The 22,587-nt window shown below is 41.0% G+C and overlaps 1 protein-coding gene across 7 annotated transcripts in view; it reads right to left on the reverse strand.

Moving 5' to 3' along the window:
• npsr1 (neuropeptide S receptor 1) overlaps positions 1-21,803 on the reverse strand; it is a 55,101-nt gene extending 33,298 nt beyond the window's left edge. For 2 of the 7 annotated variants that reach the window (XM_022256163.2, XM_087134196.1), the window contains exon 1: positions 6,851-7,661. The gene's annotated coding sequence lies outside the window, so the exon portion shown is untranslated. Of the gene's footprint in view, positions 1-5,253; positions 6,810-6,850; positions 7,665-18,211; positions 18,304-21,247 lie in introns of those variants that run through there. The other 5 variants (XM_022256164.2, XM_022256161.2, XM_022256165.2 and 2 more) reach the window with 5 other exon arrangements.
• Positions 21,804-22,587: the final 784 nt, after the last annotated feature.

Genomic DNA, 22,587 nt, shown 5'->3' on the forward strand with positions numbered 1-22,587 from the left:
CTACCGGTTTATTAAATATTAAATTAAAGTTAATTAAAGTTAAAGTGAGAATAAAAGTTAAAAAATCCGCCGGGGGGGGGGGGGAGTTGCCCCTGGATACGCCACTGGCTCATTTGCTCAAGTGTAATGCTAATAAACGCCAACAGGTAATGTGGGACCGATACGTCTGCCGCCTCCAAGCGTCTGATAGTCTCCCATTAGAATCCATTTGAAAACCTCTTCAACCAAAAATGTTGTTGCCCGCGCGTTATGATTACAAATACGCGCGTGAGTGTTGTACTACCGCAGTTATATATAGAGTCTCCTCGGTAGGTCAACACACGTTCTTAATTTATAGGCCTAAGGCAGTGTCTGAATTACCTTGCTGCGGCTTGGCATCACGCACACGTCTATGATTGTGGCTATAACCACCCTCAGTAGAGTTGTGTATTCCGCAAGCCGCAGTCAAGTTATTCGGACCCGGCTTAAGTACAATTCTTATCTGAATTTGCAATCTTTTTTGGGCCACACGCGCTTTTTCGCCTTATTTGCACCTAATTCCTACAGTCTTCCATTGGCCGTGCTTCCATATATAAACATCAGTGAACTGGCCCAACTGTTTGCACGTCTGAGCAGCTGTACATGTCTGTGACTCTGAACAGTTGTGATTCAGACTGTTTTTAGTCATTCCCGCGCAGACGGTTGAGTGATACATTACATGAACATCGGACGCAAGTACCGCAGGCTACCGTGATATGTCCGTGGTTTGCACTAGATAGTTAAAACGCCTCATTGCAGGGCGCGTCAATACCTTAGGTGAAGGGTTTCACTTGACATGATATATACTTGTACCAGAGACTTAAAAGGATGGGATATGTTACTAAACATATAAGCTAGAGACATGTGTGTGATGTTGACGACCAGAAGTATGTTTACACTCTCAACCAAAAACGCGAGGCCAAAAAATGAACTCGTTACAACTTACATGACACTGTTTCCATTTTGTCTTTGGAGCACTGATTCCGAGTTACAATTGGTTGGTTTTTTGAACCCAACACACGTGAAAACCTAACGCTTCCGTTAATATATCTGCCAAAGCTTGGTAGATAATCCCAAAAGTAACGATGCTCTCTCCCAAAATGGTAAGCATAAAATATGATCACTTTTATAGCAGCAACGCGAGATCTTTACAACTGATGTTCTTTCTCCCCATCTTTCAAACTGATTGAAATGGTAGCATGTTGGTTCGGTCAAAACAGGGTCGTCATTACGGAACTATCGATGAGACGCTAGTACCCCGAGCGGAAGAATGACAAAATCTTTCCAGTTAATATGGTGATAAAAGTAAGACCTCCGTACATCAGATTTAAAGCGAGGCCGCCTAAGATTACCATCACTTCGAAATTCAATACCACAAAGTGAATCCTTCTTGATTAAACAGGAAAGGTAATTTACACAAGGATATGTTTCACAAACCAAGGAGACATTTCAGCCAATCTTACAATAAATCAGTTGTGTAGCCACATTATCTACTTTGTCCGGAAAACTGAATATCTAGAGCTAGGATTTCAAATCAAATAGAATGTTCTATTTGTTTAACTGCCAACTATCATGTGACAACTGACGCTACCACGGTTAATATTGAATTATTTCCTTGGAGCAGATCGTCCTGGTAGTGGATTCCGTGGAGTGAATCCTTTAAAGCCAAAAGACGGAGGATGAGACTGGAGTACCAATTAGCCAGATGTGATTTGCAAGTAAACAGTTTAACTAAACACCATTCGGTAAGATACCGAGAACTACAGCTTGTGCCGTGCAGCAGCTGTCCAATTGGTCTATGTACTGTAAACCGCTCCAGCTGGCGCACTGTAAACAGAAGCATTATTAACCGCGGGTTGGTAAGTTAACCCCGGCTCTCAGTGAACATTGATACTCTTATTGAAACTTGTGAGAGTGTAATTAATTCTGACCTCATTTACGATCGACGGCTTTTCCAGGGAAGTAAGTATACAGAAAATGTAAATAACTGGTGCGAGTCTCGGCCTGTTTATTGTCTGGGATGGTTCCGACCGAAAAAAACGGACCTTCCTTAATTCCCTAAAGGCCATTGTTTATAAAGATGTATTGTTTTACAGATTTCAATTCGGAAAAGATTTTTTAAAAAGTCTATTGACATTTAAGAAAACGTTTCCTGTTCTTTGAGATAATATTAATCATATCAACAATAAAGCCGAGCATTTCAATATGTCGTTATGTAGTTGTTTGATTGGCATTATAATGAATATTGTAATTATTTCGGTTTAAATACCGCTGTATCATTTCAAACCATAAATTCAGCTCCCTGACCTCCCTCTCCAGAAAAACGAGCTCTTTTAATTGTCCCCGATAACTGAATCAACTCAAGCCACTTTTTTAAGAGTGCAAATGCGCAAAGCTTTCTGAAAGAAAAACGGACCTAATTGTTTGACATCCTTAATGGTGTTGAAGTTATCATCTTGTTGCAATGTTTCGCTAGGAATTCTATTTGAAAGAGAATTTTTTTGATCAGTAAAGAAGCAATATTGGTGTGACGAACTAGCCATATGATTGAATAAATCTGACAAAATGTTCATTATTATTGTAGGCTAAAAACAGAGAAAAACTCTAAGCACAAAAAGCTGGAGCTTCAGACCCAAAGAATGGTTACTTTATTTTGCTTAAACGTTCCCGGACTTTTTGACAATATTGGCGGATCGACAAAAAACAAAACGTTTCAGAGAGAACTCTGCCCGTAAGCATATAACATTACGGAAAAATCAGTAACATGGTTAGGCCCACGCCTTTTATGCTTGCAATTGATTTGTCGCATGCTTGTATTATATTTCATCATTTACTGACATCAGAAAGGTGCAACATCGATCAGCAATAATTTATGACTTCTTGAGTGTGCAAGGACGAGCGGTTGAGCATAATGAACGGAAGTGTTTAAACTTCGATGTCCCAAGAAATGAAAATAAAAACCAGGGGAATAAGATTGCCAATGAAAAATGGGATATGTTGATTAGAATGGTATCAAAAAGGACTGATTGAAACGCAAATAAACGGACGGATTGGAAGCTACAGGCTCAAACGATAAAATGGTGGTGAGGACCTGCACAATATTCTTGCTAATCAATCACGTGAAATAACCAGAAATGGTTCCTTTCGAAAAGTATCTCAAGCATATTCCAAATGAAAAAAAAAATCTAACAACGGTCTAGACAACATACCAAGCATAGCTCATTTCACTAAAATCGAATATGACAAACAACGTTAACGGCACCATACCAAGCACATAAATCAAGGCCTTGCCAATTATTTTCCTACGAGCATGAAGCTTGCCTTTCAGCAAATTCGTTAAAAATTTGTCTTAACTACATGTATGCCCAAGCACGAGCAATGCTGCTGACGAAAAAATGTGCTCGTTTACAAACTGTATCAGCGTGAAAACGTAAGAAACGCTGCCAATAAGCACACCCTCAAAGCTCCCCAACACAGATGTTTCCCTCCTGTTTTAGAATGTTTATCAAAACATGTACTGAAACATAGGGTTGGTGCTTGTATAACGGATAGTGACTCGAAGCGACTTGTTCACTTTCAATAATTGTAGGTCACGCAAGCAAAAACAAAAGATACAGCTTTTGGCTTACTTCTAGCCACAAGACTGTGAGACTCGTCTTATCACAAGCAATCGTCCACCTCATTTGACATTGCATGTTGATGCATGAAGATGAATGAATTTCTTCGAGCAAACCACCGGGCATCTAGCGCTAATTCGGCGCCTAGATCACAAAAACCCGAACTTCACGAAAAGTCGCATTGATCACAGGTGGCAACGCAGACAGTCGCAGACAATCAATAAAGTGTAGCTTTATTCTCCTGAAACTTGACCATGCTGCCTTGTGCATGCATCGCAGGATGTCTGCGATCTCTGCTTTGTGAGACAAAAGCGATGCGTTCATAGATTAAGGTCGAAATATTGGCGATTACCCTAATTGCCCAAAAGCGGGTAGCAAACCAGTCAAGAAACATGAACCGTAAACTGCTAGGAAAACAAACACAAATTGGCCCCATATTCTACATGATCTTTGTTCAGATTTTTGGGAGGGGCACACTTACGAAAGATATGACCTAATTCTCTTTCTGAGGACCATTAAATTGACTGCCATTGCGGACTGCTTTGACCAACTGGACAAAAGGTTGCTGTTTGTTTGTTTACAGAACTATTGATTTAATATCGAAACATCAATAGTAGCCTCGTTTACATGTGCGCCCAAAACGCTAAATTGTGCCAGTAAAATGCAAGCTCGTACAAAGGAAGTGCTACAAAAATCCACATCGGTTTCCCTCCAAAATCAAGACCAACACGTCAAAGTGTTTGACAAATTCTTAAAAGTAATTATGCCATCAAACGAGTCAAATGTCCAATGTGCCACTATATTCTGAACATCGTGATTAAAAAGATAAGTGACGGTCCCATGCAAATGCATGGACTCCTTGCTCGTTAATACCAGCTGGACTCAGCACGAGTCTCGTTAGCTTGGACTTGGCCGCTCTTGACTGTCGGCCGTGAGCGTTAATCACGCTGCTTTACCTTAGATCAAAGGATTTTACCGCAAATAATATCTCTGAAAAACGGCACCAACAAATTTATTGATTCTGAAAAACGGCACCAACAAATTTATTGATTCTGAAAAACGGCACCAACAAATTTATTGATTCGGTACTCCCTGTTGAAAATTTAGAAAGGAGGCAATCTCCTATTAAGCGAATGTACCGCACTTTATTTCAACACGCACACAATGGGACGAACCAGAATAAAGCAGTTTTCATCTTCGTATCTGCAGGGCAACAACTTTATTACTCACTAAACTGTCACGCTTCGACAAACTTAAAATCATAAATTCTTACATTTGTAATTCTTACCTTTTACCCCGACAAATGATAATTACGTTTGATTTATAAAAGTTATCAAAGATCAGTAGCGAAACATTTATCCGTATACAAAGAAAGTTCTTGAAGTGAGGAGCGATGAATCTCAAAAAGAATCGATCCTTAGGAACAGTACCGGTACACCTCGTCAGCGGGTGATTTCTTCGGAGAAATACTGTACAAAAATTTGAAACAAGCACGGGTGTTTTGGATTCGATGGAAGTGCTTTTGGTACGGACAGCTGAAAGGCTCGACATTGCTTGGAGTATACGAATTTAGCTTCTATTGCGTCTACCAATTAGGACAAAGTGAATATCACCTTACCCGCAGTAATCGAATAAGCCCGGCGTTAACGTCTGCCTGAGAACACTCGATCCGTTTTCACGGACGTGTGACTTTAACGAGCTCACCGACACCCCGATGAAATATTAAGCAAAGAAATCGACTTGCCATCACTTCGACGACATGGCGTTTCGATGAAATAAATATTTTGGCTTAAGAGTTCATAGTAAATGGTCAGGTAAAGCAAGCTCCATACGGTAAACGGAGGGCTGTAAGCCCCGTCCCCTAACGTCACTACATGTCGTATATAGTTATTCCATCATGGGATTCGTGCAAAATGCATAAGGTCGTATCGTAGTTCATCCTCTCTGCGATCAGTTGTTTATCTCTTAATTCTGGCACGTGTTGGGCTAAATATTAATTGTGTAATAAATGGTTAACACTTTCAGGCAAACTAGTCCGTGATTTAATCACAGTGCTGTCTGGAAGCTGGAATCGATTGCTGTGAAGCTGCCTCCGCTATATCAATGTGTAACATCAACTCAAAGATATCGGATTTTACTCCACAGCACTTCAAACAGTATACTTGCGCAATATTTAAGGGTTTAGAAGGAAAGCTGTGGGAATTGTCAAAAACTGCTGACAAATAGACCCCATGATAATGAATTTATCAACCAGGTACATCGCGTTAAAATGAGCAGAACACTCAGGGTATGGTATCAAAATGGTCTAATGATTTAGACATTGGTAAACAAGGTGATACATATAAGCGTTGGACAGCTTGGTTTGCGTCAGTAATTTTTCATGGACCAAGCTTCGTCTCGACTTGTGGACTGGTGCACTCTGTTCGATCCAAGCGCGCGTCTCTGCTGCAGATTTATCATTCTGAGCATGGTAAAGTGAAGCGCAGTGTAACACAACGTTAGTTAAGTGTATCAGCGCCGATCCATCTTTCAGGGCACGTGCGTCTGTTGCAAACCAATCCTCAGCTTGCACTGATGCATAATTACCCTTTAATGACTTCCTTCAGCGTCGATGTTTACCGGTTTGCATAGCAGCTGTGATTACATTAACTTTGCGGGTTTTCATTTAAAAAATAAAAAACAAATATCAGTTGAAAACCGGCCTCGGCATGCTCTGAACGTGAGAAGACAGTTCAGAAAAAGTGACCAAAAGAGCAATGGAAACTTACTAAAAAAATCAAGCATGTAATTAAAGAGTTATTTGACACTGCATTGCGATCTTATCCTGAATGCAAAAACATGCCTTCAGAAGACAACTACCTTTTTCACATCCTGTAAAGGGAGTCACGAAGTACATGTGTAAATGTAAGAAAGAAATTTCATAAAGTATAAGGTGTCTAAGTGAAAAACAAGAATTCCTTTCGAGCAGTGAACGAAACGCCACTTGAACTTTGACAGCATTTTTCTCAAGTATGTCAAGTCATGAAAAAATCCTACGCAATTATCACACCTTATCTTAGATCAGTATCCGAGGCACAAGACAAGTCAGGCACAAGAGCAGCAAATCTCGTTTGCTTTTCATTTGTTGCTTATCGTGCACTAGTGCCCCCGTTTCAATCCGTAAATCTGGAGTAGAGCGCGACAGGTGATTTAAAAGACGAAAAGGGTTCACTTACGTTTATTGGAGAGCAATCGTGGAAATGAGTGTAGTGCGTCTCCAGACTGAGCACACAGGTACACTGGAGCCTGAGCCTGGGAGGTGCACTGGGGAAGAGGGGCGTAAAAAGGCAAGGCGAGTCAAAAGTCAGAGCCGTGAGCGTTAATCGCGCTGCAGTCCCCGCTGGCCCTGGATGCCCAGCGAGCGGCAGTTGATCAAATACAGCTCCGCGACAAATGAACTCATAAGCAGCGAATGGGAGGACGATTGCGCCGGTGCAGCCGGCTCACGCCGTCACGGACGGTACTCTGCCGATGGTCGGCTGGAGTCCTTCCTGAGATGATTGACAAGATCTTGCGGTGTCTCGGCGGCCAATCTCTGAGTGACTTTAATTAAAAAGAGGCAAAAAATGACAGGCGGGATATTGAGGATGGGATGACAGACCTGAAGGGTGCTAATGACAGCTTCCCTGGTAGCTAAACACAGTGTGTACGCTGAAGACAAATCGAGATGCCTATCACTAATTGTAGCCAGAAACCGCTATCTATTATTTGTCTACGGAGGAATAGTCCCGTGATGCACCGTACAGGTGTGCTCTAACTGCAAGAGAAGACCGTCCTCGCCTCGCGTTTTTGGTATTTGTAAAGATCTCAACACACTGTGTTGAACAGTTATTGCCGCGAAATCAGTCCAAGTTATATATTGACTCGAGAGATTCTAATGCTAATAACATGCCGCTAACCGATTTGAGACATTTCAGAAAGTTTCAAGTGGCCCTTCCTGCCCAGCCCAATCGATGTATTGACTGCATTGGGGAATATTTGTCGACACTGGAGATGGTTTGTGGAGATGAGAACGCATCTGCGCGTGCGCTGATGATGCACCCAATACCTTCTCTTGCGTAGGTGGTGGCTCACAACAGTATCGGTCGAAAGGTATCGCAGACAAATGCGTGCATCGCCCCTTCGTTCGCCTTCGGGGCCTAAATAAAAGGTATTTTTTCCTTTGATTTCAAAACATATTATAAATAGTAGTGATATAATGTAATATGAATTCTTCATATACAGTAGGCTGAAATGAGATTATCACAATTCAAAGCTGATTTTTCTTTTAAAACCAGACGTTTGGATCGTTTACTGAACAACAAGGGATAAAAACTGGGGTACGAGTCAACATGAGTTTCCAAGATATAGGACTACGGCTTCTGCAAGCCCAAGTTATGAAACGCCGATGATGCGTGTTTAGGATTGGAGTATGACCATACAGGGGTGGCTGGGGGGGGGGGAGCAACGGCATCCACGACACCCCCAAAAGCAGCAGCAACGTTTTCAGAAAAACAATGATAGAAAGGCCATTTTTTGCTCGTTTTTCTTTCTGTTCCTTGCGATGCGTGTTAAAAGCGCCAAAACGTCAACAGTGAGAAAGGCCTTACAAGCTTAAATAAAAAAGAAAAATCCGCAAATTTTGCCCCCTCCCCAAAAATAGTTCCCCCCAAAAGAAATAGTTCTGAATCCACCCTTCGCCTGGTTTGTCACCTGTGATCTTCAAACATTAATACTTTATTGAGAAACTATTCAGCCTTTTAGGAATTAAATTACAGTTCAAATAACAAATTTCTACAATGAACAGCGTTATACGCGGAATCACAGATCTACAAGTAAGGATCAATATAAACAGACGGGTGCTTAAGTAGAAGCCTAAAGTGGAAGTTTCAGAGTGTTCTTCGGGACTCCCGATGAGTATTTGTTCTTGCTACTCGTATTCCGAATTGGCTCCGGGTAGCAATTTATTTCCGCGTACTTTACCAGAGCTCAGATTCGTATTCTGGTTAGCGAAGTATCAAAGCCTCTGTATTGAGAACAGATGACGTTGATGCTGCTGCTCGTTATGAGCATGCGCACTGTGCTTCGAGCTGTCACAGTACTCAGACGCAGTGGCAAAGAGGAAGGGGTAACAGTAGGCCTACCTGAACTTTAACTCATAAATAATCAGATGACTGCCTTTCTGTTCACTACAAAGGAAAAAACGTAACTTCTACCGAGAGCCAGCCTAAAATTCATCGTAATTAAATGTTCAAAATCTAATCTAAACTTTGCTTTAAACGTACTTTTCATTGAAAATAATTGCTCAATACTTTGCTTGAAGACACATCAGAGTCAGACATTACAACTGTATTTTTACACTATACAATCAAGGACCGAATAGACTTTAAGTCTACGGTCTGTGATACACGGATAATAATCGGAAAACGCTAGTATTACTTGTATCATACGCTTTGAGGAATCTGGACTTTGATACTGCAGACTGATCACTGAAAGACAAAGCTGCCGTCTGGTCTGAGCTCAGGAAACCTGGACGGGAATGCTGCCTATAAAGACAAGTTAAGTAGCGTTAACCGTACAAACGTGCTTTCATGTTGCCGACCCAGATGGGTAAAACGTATTGAAATTCAATAATTTAATTTTAGACCGCAATGATTGTCATGTGATCTTCACAGTCCTTTATACAAATGCTAACACTTTACTGGGTTAAGTTGTTTCCAAAATTGTCAGAAATCGGTGAAATACCCTCCACTTGGTTACTGGTCAAATTCATCCAAAAAAAACAAAAGACGAGGCGCTGTAGGCCTACACATCGGGTCATTATCACCAAGTTACAATTATACCAGTCTTGGCGAGACGGACACGGCTTGGACAAAATACTCAGGTGTTATACCCATCCCCAAACGGACTTAATAGTGGCACATCTCCAACAGGAAAGGGCAAATGGTGCCACTGCATCAATTTGCCATTCCTCCATCGATCGATTGCGCGGCCAATTAGATCTTCAATGTCCCATTTCAGATAGCAGGTTTTGCACCTGCTGAACACGTTTCCAGTCTCTGTCGAATCCGTCTGGTATCGGGCACAATCCAGCGCTGAGTGTTCTGCTTGGGTGCTCAAGGATTTTGAAAGCAGCTTTTGGTTCTGTACGCTCAATCCTTCCATGGTCTTCCTCGCTACTGTGATTTGTGGCTTTTGGGAAAACAAGCAGCCTCAGGCACAGTTTGGGAAAGAACCTGTCTTATTACGGTTTCGAAGGACGTTTAAATCGCAAATACATCCTTCCAACCGTAAAACATGGACGCGGTCAATTTATTTTAAGGAACTGAGAGTGTTAATGGCAGCAATTAGTAACGGTACCTCCACCCTTTTTGGCGTGGGAAGGAGATAATGAGGCTTTTTTTTTAACCCCCCCCCAAAAAAATCCATTTTGTCCCAACCTGGACACTAGACACGCCAATGGAGAATAAGTCCTTCATTTTTTTCCCCAGGCACGTTACCCTCTGCTACTCAGGTCAACCCTCTACAGCCCATGCTGTGAAACCAATCTTACTGAATATTGACGTTATGAATCTTTTTTTATAAAGCCCAAGCTGTTAACCATCTAAATTACCTCGACAACAGCACACACATATATATTGTAAGGTTCAGTGCTTTAAGGTGTGGTTTAATCTGGAAGGCATTTTACAAACCATTCCATTTTATGACAGACTTTTTGCGATGGACAGTGATTTCAGTAGTTTGTCCACCGTGACTTCTTCTTCCTTCAATTTTTTGTAAAAAAAGAAACAATCTTCTATTGTAGGTTTGCATTGGAGACGCCTGAGTACTAAGCATTACCTAAAGATGATGTTACCAAATTACAGTCAACACTATGGAGAAAAATCAATCGGTTTATGTCAACGTGATCTTTCCAATGAGATGACACTGTTGAAAATTAATATAAAACAGGACCTTTAGTAATTCTTTATTCCTCTTGTCGATCTCTTCGTCAGTGAAGTGCAATGCATTGATCTGAATAAATGAATACCATGCTCTTCCTAATACTTGCCTTGCGAATTCCCTGGGCCTTGTATTTTGGAATTGTTTGAACGATGTCGGCCTTTTTATTATTTCACATCTGGTATTACCATATGAAAACACAATTGTCACCTTCCTCATATTTGCACATTTTTCGATATACTGCGAAGCCAAAGCCACTGCTTCCCGAAGCACGTGACATCTGCATGACTAATACCAGTTACCAAAAGCATACAATGAAAAATCCACTTGATCCCCGTCGAATTACTGATTCACATAAGCTCTGGCGCGTCTTACCCATATTTGAGCAAACATCGTAGTCTCAAGCCTACCCCGTCCAAAGTCTACACCGTCAGCCTCATGATATTTTCCAAGGAGCCGAAAACTGTTGACAATTTAGATCACAGCTGAAAGAAGTAGCAGCAGGGGCCTATCTAGTAAAAGTTAAAACGGGCGGCACTGCAGCAGCACCATTGTGTACGTTGGATACGTATCGATTTATTATCGTATGCTAGAATAGGTTTAGTCCTCGGGTATAGGCTTCGTTGTATTATATGTCTACAGTTGGTAGTCGGTTATTAATAAGAAAAGCGGGATCTCTAATATCTTGCATTATTAAAATAATTAATCTTGATCCAAAAAATATTGCAATTCGAAATAAACTTGCAGGGTTAGTTCATATGGTACATTCCATGATATGACATTTTCAAATTCGCCAGCAAATCCCTCAAGCGACATAATAAAAACATACAACACTCCTCTTTCATATATGAAGAGAAAACCAACAGATTTAACTAAGGTATACGTTGGATCAAAAGACTTAAATCTTCGCTTTTTTCCGAGAAGCTTTTGAAGCAAGTTATGGAGACGCATTTCCCCAACTTGTCCTATCCGACCAGATCGGGGGGGGGGCGAGTACAACCTTGAACGTATGCATTCATTATCATCAGTGGATTAATTATCATATATTAAATATACCCAACTAGTCACTCACACAAGCAAGCAGGGCCTACAGCCCTGTTGGTTAGAATCCAACTTAAAAGGAGGACTTAATTGTCAGTTTAAAATGCCCCACGAGGGCTGCAATTGCATCATTGCGATCCTTCTTATGGCTTCGAAGCGCCTCATGGTCATTTACCACCTAACAGGTAGGAACGACAAGACCGACCGGCTCTTATGAGAAAGTCAACGGTATTATCTCGCTGCCTTCTTGCCAAACCGAGTGGAGAATTTTCAGGTAATTGCAATAAAACTTGGCCACAGGCGACGTGCATCGATGAGCATCAAGGAAATATTTACCAGTCAAAAAAAAAGAAACCCAATACAACAGCCATCTTATGGGTTGTTTCTCCCAAGCGCAGAAGAGTCAGCACTGATTGTCAGGGTTACGGCTTGTAACAGCCAAGGGGGAAATATGCACAATCCATCAAATCTCACCTTGCGCCTTGAAAACACGAAGTCACTTAAAGAAATTGGTTGTAGCTTCAATAAAGTTCACCAGATGTCAATCGATTTTTTCCAGTGCGGTGTTTTTTCAGTCTTGCTTTTTACTGCCCGAATTGAGGTATTTCTTAGTTCCTACAGACGCAGAGTACCAATCAATCTCCACAAAGCCCTGTCACGGCAGTAGCACTATGCGACTTACTCCACTAACTATATGGTTCTTCTTTACAGTCTATCAGGATCATGTATGTACTTCTTTTTTCTTTGATTATTTTAGAAGACGTTGGTAAAACAGCTAATCTTACTACACATCTGTCATTAATACATAATCGTATTACCTGGTATGTGTGAAAAGCTTACAGTAAGGTTCATTTGTTATTAACGTAATTAGGTGTTTTACCTTTGAATAAAACAGACACGAAGGCTAAAAATTTGGGCATGTAATATTTAACCATTCAAAAGTTGTTTCTTCCGACAGGAACCAAACTGAGGAAAATAAGAAAAATTATGGGACAAAATGAGAAAAAAAAGAGAATAGGAATAAAAGAAATCGTCCAGGATTCGAACCAATGGCTTCCTAAATTCTATTCCATTCCTTTCCTACACTTTTTACCCCACATGAACGAGCTCGACCTTTTTCCTCCTTTTGGTCCAAGGGCCTAACATAATGCTAAATAGTTACGTAAAGCAGGTTTCCATCATAATGGTTGCCGGCAGGCCCCATACTGTGGTATTTTGCTGTGAAGCTTCGTTCATTCACAGCAGTGAGTAGTGCACTGGGATGGGGATATCCAGACAATCGCATTCAATTCCTAGGTGTATTTCGAGACAGCGTCACGGGAAGGCGAATCGTGACGAAGGCCCTCGCGCATGCCGACCCTTAGAGGTGTGGGAGCCCGATGCAAGTATCGATCCTCGCAATGTAAGAACAAATGGACTCTACAAATGCCTTCTTGCCCACGAAGATATCATATTCATTAATCTCAGATTTTCTTTCATTTTTCAGAAGCAACGAAAGCATCTCGTCTGAATAAAGGATTAATAAATGATTCGTGATATCTGGAGTACATCTTTGGCCATATGAGGTCCCTTTTCTCAGATTGATTTCATTTTTTGATTGGTATGTGGACTCCAATTTCATGTCGAATACCTCCAGTCTAATTTTTCCTCCGACATCAAGTGTGCACGATGCCTTTAACGGCTCTAAGGCAAAAAGATGCTTAATTTTTGCCAGGCTGCATTTATTATTGCGTCTTATGGGCCCACCATAAGTGGCGAAACATTCCACCGCAGTGTTCAAAGTATTGCTGTAATTGTGATGCAATTTCGTTGTTATCTGTTCACCATTGAGACTGCCACCAAAGAACAGGGTCCAAGGACGGTGCCATCTCCACACAAAACTATCTAAAGTGAAATCTCATTTTCACATCAGAACTGAAGTTGGTGGGGTATTGGAGCGTATTCGCGGAAATTCTGGTTATTGACTTGGCCATACAGGAGAAACGCTGCTTCGTCCCCAATCACAAGGTGCTCCAAGAATCTGGGATGCCAGTCAAGGAACCCCTGGCAAAATCTTAGTCGTCTGGGTAGATCTGCATCAAGGAGTTCGCGTCGCCTGTGCATCTTGTGAGGGTACCATTGGGTGTCAAATCGAAAGATCTTGTGGAAAGAAAGGGCGAAATTCCTGGCCCATCTCCTGGCAGACACGTGCTGGTTTCTTTGTAACTGCTCAAGGACAGCCTTGCTACTTGCTGGGGGGTTTCCAGTCCCCAAACACTCTGTTACCACAAACACACGCTGCTAAGTTGTAAGCTGTATTTTGCCGGTCTGAGAAAATGAACAGCCTGTCAAACTTTTAAGGAGCGTGCAACGAAATAACATGTTGAGGATTGCATAATTTGGAGGCCCATCAAAAGCCCTGCACTGGGCAGACAAGGTTCTTTCACCAAAACATGTATCTGGTGTAAGACCAGTTCTGACATGGTTGATTGAACTGTTTTGTATTCAGTCATCTGTGACAGTAACTTGGATTTCTTGGTGTCGTAAGAAAGAGGACATCATTACTTAATAAATGATGAATGCCAATTTCCAAAAATATTTAACCATGTCCAAGATATTAACAAATAAATCTCAGTTTCCTTTTTCAAAAACACATTGTATACGTCGGGTAAGGGCAAAACCCGTTATTAAAATGAAAGTGAGGGACCAATGCATCAGGCATCATCAGGGACCAATCGCTAGAAATTGGCTTCGGCCGCCATATTGGAATCCACAAAAGCCACTGACCTCAAAGAGCCTGGACTACATTGATCCTCTCAAGTCCGTTGACCTGCGGTAATGGAGAAATATTACGAAAAAAACCCGGCTCGCTAAACCCTTGGCAAATATTAAGCAAATCAATGGCAGTTTTCCAAACACCTTTATAGCCCCAATTCTATGGTCAATAAAGACGAGTCAACACTCTACAAGAGGCCCCCGTATCTGCCCTGTCAGTTTCTCTCCGGATAAGTGAGCAGGAACGACCACTGACAGGGACCATAAATCCGGTGCAGTAGTCCCTAATTGCGTTTTCATTCGGGGTGAGAATTTCCCTCTCGCGGAGGAATATACTTGGGGGCCCCCGGCCACGCTCTTTGAAGTGCCCGATTGCTGCTCCCAATATTGTCGCAGCAGATTTTCCACAATCACACAAAGCATGAAAGAAAATAAAATCCTATATGGATTCAAGAAAGGCGTGTTCTGTTAAAATTGGAACAGGTGTAATTGAGTGCAAATATTACTTATTACGTTTCTCGACCCCCGGTCAAAGTGTAGAGGCCAACGCTGGAAGGCTAGGCTTATCTTCATTGAAACACAACAAATTTCAACTTAATTGACCGATTTTGTATGGCCAGAGGAAATCCGAATTTCTCTCATTTTTTAATTATTCCCACTGTACATTCCAGCACATGGGGGAACGATGTCCCCCCTTCTTCGTCAAGACAACGTACGAAAAAGAAAACTGATGGCTTTGTTTAACATCAACACGACGCACGAGCTCAATTTGTCACTTTCCGTCCACGAGAATTACGGCTTTGCGAAGCCCCTTTGCGCATTCCCATAAATACTAAATTAGAAACCCATTTGTTTACACAAGAATATACAAGCCTTTTGAAGTCTTCCCCTCTGAACTTACTTTTATTACAGCAAAAATCCAATCTTAAAGCCCACTTGATCTCTTTAAAAATATGTATAACATGGTTGACTCTCTTTTCTTTGACAATTTATTTACCGTCGAGGAAATGACTTTTACGTATGTTTATTAAATTAAAACTTAAACATGGGCCACACAACCAGGTATAAACAAACATGGCCTGAACTTGGTGTGGAGTAAAGGAAATGAAATATACGAATTAAGACTCGGTGAAATGAATTATGACCTGTATTTGCTTCATAAATAACCTTCAGGTTGGCTTAAGGTAACTTTCCTTTAATCATTGTTTAGTTAAAAAGATTTTTGCAATTTACTTTTGTGGAAGCTATTTTGTGAATTATTTTGAAGCTTGCTGAGGTTTCAAACACTCTGACATATGACTTGTTTCTTCTTTACGGATGGACAAACCGAAAATAGTTCTCGGTGACATTCCAAGGATACTTTATTCGGCATCAAAAATAAAAATCGTTTCCATATACGCGATGGTTGTCAGACGTTTCTATGCTTGTTTTGATGTTAGTAAACCCAAGTAAGCATGTCCTCCGTAGATCGATTATCTGTAACTCTTCAAGGATTTACATCAAAATAATCTGACATTGTGGTTCACCATTTACAGACACAACGTCCTAGATTTGCTCTACTGGCACTGGAACCTAAGACCTCCTGCTAAACCTGTGTTAAGCAATACGGGGTGACCGCCATCAAGTGAAAGAGGTCGTATGTTTGAGTCCTGCAAGAGCACACCATCGTACATTGTATTACTCCAAAATCTCTCCCCTCGTCACCGCGTGCCGTAAAGAAAGAATAGTGTTTTTCGTCTGGAAATCAGAGTTAGGTTCGTATTTGTGTTTTCATTTAACCCAATCGTACCTTTACGGCGCCAAAAGCATAAGTCAAATTCGCAGCACCGTAATAAAAACACACCCACAAATTCTGGGTGTCATTTTGCGCTAGCAAGTAGAAGTCACAAAAATATCAATGCTTTGAAGTCACAACTAAAGGTCACACGCCCCATTCTTCGTGCAGATTACACTCAAACAAATACACACTGTTTCCCAGTTACCAAATAGCCAAAGAAAAATCCCTTTCATGGTGTGCTGCATTTATAAGTGGTCGTAACAGTAATTTCAGAAATCCAGCCAAAATTATTTTTCAAGCAGTGCCGATATTACAGTGTGTATTGATGCTTGTCAGGAACCTGATCCACTTAAGTGCTTTTAAAATACCTGTGCCGTAATGAAATGGATAAGCGTACATATAAATACTGACACAGGCCCTCGGAGAGCATTCTATTCGTTTCATGGTTTACAGATTGATCACAGAGGTAGAAGAATACATTTGACTTCGGTAAGCAAAGGAAGAAATTACGACGCTGGTTTTTTCCCTTACAAAAGCTAGCTAAAGCCGTAATGAAATTTACTGAATTCGCCGTGAGCCTCTGTTTGAAGCTATATACTCAGTTATATGTTTTGGAAATGAAATCGAGTCATGATTGGCCGACGCACAATCAACACCGAAGTCTCTAGTTGGTCTATATCAATATATACAAAATACTCTAATGCTTAAAATTCGGTTGAAACAAAAAGTTAAAAAGATATTTGTCATTAGTGGCAGGTCCAACATAAAGCACCGAAAGCGGAGGTCATGCAAATTTAAGGACCGAGGAAATATTTCCGATTTCCTTTTCAGGGGCTAGGTAAAGGCAGAGGAATGGTACCAGGTTTTTGTTAAATACCTAAATTCGGATTCATAATCTGTTTGCTTGTGAAAAATCTCGAAACCCTTCATGTCTCTGGTGCAGTGGTGCCGATTTGCAGTATTGGCAATTATGTGACTGCATTGTAACTGCCACCTATGGCTGTCTGTGGTGTTATATGGCCCGTGGCTGCGCGTGGCGTACAGCTCTTTGCGCCTTAAACATCTTTGCGGTCTTGAATAGGCCAAAATTATGGCGTGAGACCAATCTCTGATGCCATTTTCGCACAGTAAGCATACATTATGCCAAGCTCTAGTGTTCATGGTCAATAAATTGACAGCCGTACCATATTTACGTTATGATTTCACTTTGAAGATTAGAGAATCCTTTCAGGACGGTCTTTTCCTCGACAGCTTAAGCAGTAAATACCTGTTTCTTCTCCCAACCGGTTATGCCAGACGTGCCAAGACAATTACAGTGCCTTCCCCATACTGTACAAGCATTCCGTCGATTTTCCACTTAACCCATTGGCTGCCAATTATTTTTTGGGGGAGAGGAATTCGATAATTACTGGACACATTTTGCACGGTAGGCTATGCGCGCATACAAGATGAGCGGCCGAGTTTTCTTGATTTATATTGTCGGGGAACTTAGATATCAGATTATCTTTGATTACAGGCTTCGTAAGTGCATCTTACGTAACCTACGATGTGTCCCACCCTGATTTGGTAGGCGGCAATTAACTGAGGCGTCCAATGACTTTTGATTAATGGCTTACTTGGTTATCGCTTGCCGTTTATCATTTGCCGAAGATGAAAATATATTTGTAATTATTAAAATGACCCGCCCAATGTACACACACTTAACAGCGCGTTTTTAGAGTACCAACAAGGTACGTTTCAAACAGACGATCACAAGGATGGCCATGTTGCAATAAAAGAGACTCAAATCTGAAGCTCAGCAATGGCTCACTTGAGTTAATAGGTCAGCCGTCCATTTTTGCAATTTCCACATGATGTTTTCCGATTTAAATGGAATTATAACTGCAATTGCACGATGGAGTCACGCAGTCAAACTCTATTGTACTGCTTGTCGGGTGCCTATTCGTGTGCAGTTAACAGTAAAACAATTCTTAGTACCTACTTTTTCGGAACGGGATTCTCTTGGTACAATTTCTTTTCTGACAAATTTAAACCAATAACTCACCATTTCTAGCGGAGCCTTTAGCCTAGTCTTCGTCTGTACCTTTTACACCACTCAATCACGACTTTAGTCCGTCGAGGGATTCAGTGGGCATTCTGAGACGAAAGTGAAAAGAAACATGGATTCAAGCGATAATCTCTCAGACTTACAGAAAGTGTATGAAAATTTGATTGCCGTACAATTCCGCCGTCCACAACGGTAACATTATTTCAATAGGGAGATCACGTGTCATTTTTTTAATCATGCATGATCAACGGAAATGAAATTCCACATGAGTTGCATAGAAATTTCTGTGTGGGAAGGAATCTTAGACTTAAACATGTTCTCAACTCTATCTATGCCAGATAGATAGCCTGCATGACAATGTTTCAGAGAGAGTAAAACTTGCTTAACGTCATCAGACTGGATGACATTAATGTCTTTGAGCGGCGTAATACTAGACTATACTTTAGTCAGAGGACGCCTTTTGTTTGATGTATTAGGAACATGGGCATCATTTCTCTCACCATGTAACAATGGAAAGGAAAATCAAATCAACAAATAATCAAAATGCAAAGTTTTTAGATCAATTTTTTTTTTCACTGGATATTACAAATTGTCACAGGTAACGTCCGCCCAAACTCCACACGAGGTGCATGATCCAATTATCATCGTAGCATATGCAAAACAGAATGAAACACATATACAGAATAGATAAGATGAATGACAGAAACGCCAAAAACGACATGCAAATTAACAAATGGACACTTCAGATGTGACACATTCAAGAAAACAGAAACAAACGTTTTGTATTTAGAAATGCTCCGTGTACTAATAGTGCAATAGATATTTGTACCCGTCGTTCGACACTGGAATAGGTAGAAAGCGTAGATATATTAATTACCAACCTCTTTGTCTGATAACAGTACGTTCCTAAATCTCATAGAATAAACTCTATAAATCCACCAATGTTTCCGTGGACACAAACCACACGTAAGAAGACTGCCCTTATAGCTTTCTCGGGGTCTCCATACATGCCGACTTTGAAAGCCCATGATATTAAAAAAGTTTCAATCTTTGCATCCAGAACAGGCTGGCGCAGAATCTGTAGTGCCTTATGGATCATTGTCTGCCAAAATGTCCATAGACTCTCAGTAACAAAATTGAACTTGTCGCCATCGATATATCAAATGTCCTGTCACCGAAAATCCCATCCCCCACTCACAGCAGTCATTATGTTGGCCTGTATTATGCAAATGACTGCCACGAAGATGTACTCAACATGGCGCTTCGTTTTCAGGGGTATCAAAAAGGGCAGGCAAAGGGCACAGGAAAGTATCATAACCTTCCTGGACTTTACTCCTGCAATCTGTGACTCAGAGCAGAATTGGAATTTTTGATGAAACCCCGCGCTCGGAAAGTGAAGTTGGATTTAACGATGAGGGACAAAATAGATGTGTCCAAAGGAGAGGCATATGCCAGTCTCTCAACAGACTAAGTAACCTGAATTACCGATATGTGGATAATTACCACCGTCCAGCTTTTTTCGTGCTGAGAAGAAACAGAGTGTTTTTTTATCATCTCTCTTTTTTAGCCTTGTTTGATACTTTAAATTCGACCCAAACTACCATGATTGTAACAGAATTAAAATTGATAATCAATAAAATCAAACCAATCAAAATTGATATGAATAGTGAATAAAAAATATTAAAAAATAATTTAAAACGAGAAAGAAATAGCGGTTTTAAAAATCCCTTTAAAATCTACTTGATATGATCCTATCCTGGCAAATGCAATTTAAGAAGATAGATATTCATTCCACCACTCCAATTTCAGTTTCTTTCTCGCTGTAATTGAAATCTGGATGCGGTTACAACTGTGTGGGCGTGTTCAGGGAGGTGAAAGGCGCACTCTTTTGATCTGTCCTCGCTAAGCTAGTTCAATGCACAAGTCACGTTGCCGCACAAAATGCTTCAAACATATGATTTAACAGACATTAGTGAGAACGAACATGATGATTGGTAAAGCATTTCAATGCGAAATGTTTCGCCAAAATTTCGCACATTATAATTGTGAGTGGTCACAGAACCATTAGAAATGCACTTAGTCTGGGTTTAAATTTCTACAACTTGTGAAGTAGCATTTACAACAGAATGAATGACTTTTTCTAATAAAAATTTGAATTTCAATGAGACCCCTTTAAAGTGAAAACAAAAACTCTACTTTGTGAACACGTCATGGTGTATAAATTGGACAAATTGTTGGAGATATCAATATTTATAACTGTATAAGTATCATACAAACTCCTATACCATTTTAAAATATACAAACTCTCGAGTGTTGTTTTGTCAAATACCCCCTCGCAAACTAAAACAAATTTGTAGATTTTCAAGATTTCAGTGATATTAAGCACCTTACACGACTTGCTTTAAAGTTATTTTTCTATCTACTTTTCAAAGAAAATCAAAAGGGCCCTATGAAGCATCCACAAAATTATGAAATTGAAACTAATAAATGGTCATTTGGGTATCCGTTAAAAGGTCCATTAGTGCCCATCTGACAGAGAAAAGGCCTATCTTAAAGTTCATGCGATAAAATAAACATGAGACCTTTACATTGCAAGATCTGTTTCCAGACTCTAGCCGAGGGCCTCAGGACATCTTTTAGCTGCAATATCTGAGACATTTCTCCAGTGAGCACTAAAAGACTTTTAATGCGTCCCTACTGGTTTTCAAGGCACCAAGGAAGCCTGCGTGGGGCTATATTTGTTTCCTAAAGTGCTTTTAACTTCTTGGAGATCGCGTCCCATCTCCTCAGCTTCCTTGTTCGATTAGTCACATTTGGTGTTGGAAATAGGAGGAAAGGTTAAATCAAGCGCGATATGAGAGTCTGAAAAATTAGCATCCCCAAAATTTCTCCCCGATGCCAGTGTCTTCCATGCTTCTGTATTATAAAAAAAAACACTTCGTTTTACCTTCGCTCGCCAACGCATCGGTGCTGCCATTCGTTTTCGATTTAGAGATTTTTATATCATTTCACTGTCTTTCCACTGGTACTCACCAGACTTTTTACCCGTGCTAAAACGTTCGAATTCCTCGCTTCCGCTTGACTTCGACTCCTCGAGGTCTTATGATGCATTAGCTGCCCTAAATAATGCAACTTCTCGGGATGGGACGATTAATGTCGATGACGATTGTATTGCGTGGAAATGCGTTTCATCCTGTGCCCTCTTCAACTTTGAGCAAGCGGCATCGGGTTAAGTCTGCCACGTCTTGCCATCCACAGCGTCGTCATCGGAGATGATGGTCATCGAGTAACTGTTACGCCCCGTGCACGGCAGGCACCAGACCAGAATCTTTCGTACTCCCTCTCAATTTTCACTGAGAACTGTCTTCCCAGGAGAGACCGCGGCGTAAGCGCATGGTAGTGGCATGGTGGTTCGTTGCTAGTTGTGGTAGCGTGGTCGAAGCAGCCTGTCACACAATCAATGCACTGTTGAGCTTCGGAGCCGACTCTCCCATTAGTCGCAGACGGTTTACTTCCAATGAATTTAGACGCAATGAGAAAAAAGGTGACACAATAGAAAGAACTAGAAGGAGACGAATCGCCCAATTTACCGCCGTCTGGCTATAAATGGAACGATCAGGCCCCTATTTACGACTTATTGTAATTTCTCTATAGCTGGATCTTGCACAAAGCAGGGGGGATTTTAATTCAAGTGCTTGAATGGTTGCCAATGCTGCTAGGACGTTCTTCAGTTCCTTCGAACACGGACCCATTGCAAAACAATAGCTCCGCGTAACCGGTCCCCTCGACTTGAGCGAATAAAACTAATGCAGACAAATAAGTAATCTGGGGGTGGTCTGTGTGTTCACCATCTGCCAGCGTTTGCCGCATACAGTACAGCTTACTTGGTCCGTAAATCAAAGGTAAGCTAAACAAAAATATTGCTGACTTTAATCATCTAATGCGTACGGAGCTCTGGAAGTGCCATCTAACTTGTCGAGATCCTGACTTTTTATTAGGGATGACGACATTATGCTGGCAAGATGTCAACATCCTCTGATAAGTTATCATAGGATAACGAAATCCTGAGACAATATTGATCACAGGAAGACATCGTACATCGTAAAAGTGGATTATGGGTGCATTGACAAACCATCTTGAAAACGCACAGGTAGCATGAGGTGACATTGTTTGTTAAAGCTTTATTCTCCTATTGCCTACGCAATATGAAGCTCTGGAAGTGCCATCCAACTTGTTGAGATACTCTGAACAAGTCGGATGGCACTTCCAGAGAGCTCCGTACATGCATGATATTAACTAATGTGAGGGAAAAGTAAGAAAAAAAAACAGTGCTCAACGGTTTGTACGGGTACTGAATTTTTGGCCCCACTGGG

Source organism: Acanthaster planci, linkage group LG03, assembly GCF_054643075.1.
Source record: "Acanthaster planci isolate LZ-2023a linkage group LG03, COTS_SCS, whole genome shotgun sequence".
Classification (NCBI taxonomy): Eukaryota; Metazoa; Echinodermata; class Asteroidea; order Valvatida; family Acanthasteridae; genus Acanthaster; species Acanthaster planci.